This window comes from Camelus bactrianus, chromosome 1, assembly GCF_048773025.1.
Source record: "Camelus bactrianus isolate YW-2024 breed Bactrian camel chromosome 1, ASM4877302v1, whole genome shotgun sequence".
Taxonomy (NCBI): Eukaryota; Metazoa; Chordata; class Mammalia; order Artiodactyla; family Camelidae; genus Camelus; species Camelus bactrianus.
Window position 1 is genome coordinate 36,106,611 of NC_133539.1, and position 1,429 is coordinate 36,108,039.

At 43.8% G+C, this 1,429-nt stretch overlaps 1 pseudogene; it reads left to right on the top strand.

Annotated features, from left to right (window-relative positions):
* The first annotated feature begins 214 nt into the window (after positions 1-214).
* On the top strand, positions 215-1,429 carry LOC105077944 (L-lactate dehydrogenase B chain pseudogene; annotated as a pseudogene).

A 1,429-nucleotide genomic window follows, 5' to 3' on the forward strand; every position in this document is an offset into this window, starting at 1 on the left:
ATTCTATGCCAGTGCTGTCCAATAAAAACATAATATTAACCATAAATGTAATTTCACATTTTCTAGTAGTCACTTTTAAAAAGTAAAAAGAAATAGGTGGAATTTGTTTTAAAATATATTTTATTTAGCTCTTTGTGTATCCTGTGCCGGAGGAGACGCACGCTGCTGACATTGTCTTCTTCAGGCCACCCTTACAGCCATCTTGGGAACTTTCTCTCCTCTGTGCTCAATGGCAACTCTTAAGGAAAAACTGATTGCACCAGTTGCAGAAGAAGAGGCAACGGTCCCCAACAATAAGAATCACTGTAGTGGGTGTTGGACAAGTTGGCATGGCATGTGCCATCAGCATTCTGGGAAAGTCTCTGGCTGACAAGCTTGCTCTTCTGGACGTTTTGGAAGATAAACTCAAAGGCAAAATGATGGATCTGCAGCATGGGAGCTTGTTTCTTCAGACACCCAAAATTGTGGCAGATAAAGATTACTCTGTAACCGCCAATTCCAAGATTGTGGTGGTGACTGCAGGAGTTCTCCAGCAAGAGGGGGAGAGTCGCCTCAATCTGGTGCAGAGGAACGTTAATGTCTTCAAGTTCATTATTCCTCAGATCATCAAGTACAGTCCTGATTGCATCATAATTGTGGTTTCTAACCCAGTGGATATCCTCACACAGGTTACCTGGAAACTAAGTGGATTACCAAGCACCGTGTGATTGGAAGTGGGTGTAATCTGGATTCTGCTAGACTCCGCTATCGAATGGCGGAAAAACTTGGCATTCATCCCAGCAGCTGCCACCGATGGATTTTGGGAGAACATGGTGACTCAAGCGTGGCTGTGTGGAGTGGGGTGAATGTGGCAGGTGTTTCTCTCCAGGAACTGAATCCAGAAATGAGAACGGACAATGACAGTGAAAATTGGAAGGAAGTGCCTAAGTTGGTGGTAGAGAGTGCCTACGAAGTCGTCAAGCTGAAGGGATACATCAACTGGGCTATTGGACTAAGTGTGGCTGATCTCATTGAATCCATGTTGAAAAATCTCTCCAGGATTCACCCAGTGTCAATGATGGTGAAGGGGATGTATGGCATTGAGAATGAGGTCTTCCTGAGCCTTCCATGTGTCCTGAATGCTCAGGGATTGACCAGTGCTATCAAACAGAAGCTGAAGGATGAGGAGATTGCCCAACTCAAGAAAAGTACAGACACCCTATGGGACATCCAGAAGGACCTAAAGGACCTGTGACTACTGGCTTCTAGTTCTAGGCTGTAGAAACTTAAAAACTACAGTGTGATTAGCCACGAGCCTTTAGTTTTCATCTATGTACATGGGGCATAGTTTGCTTTTATCTTCTTAAATCTGTGAATCTGGGTTCACAGAATCAAAGCCTGTGCTTGGTTTAATGCTTGCAATATGAGTCCTTGAACAAATAAAATTAAC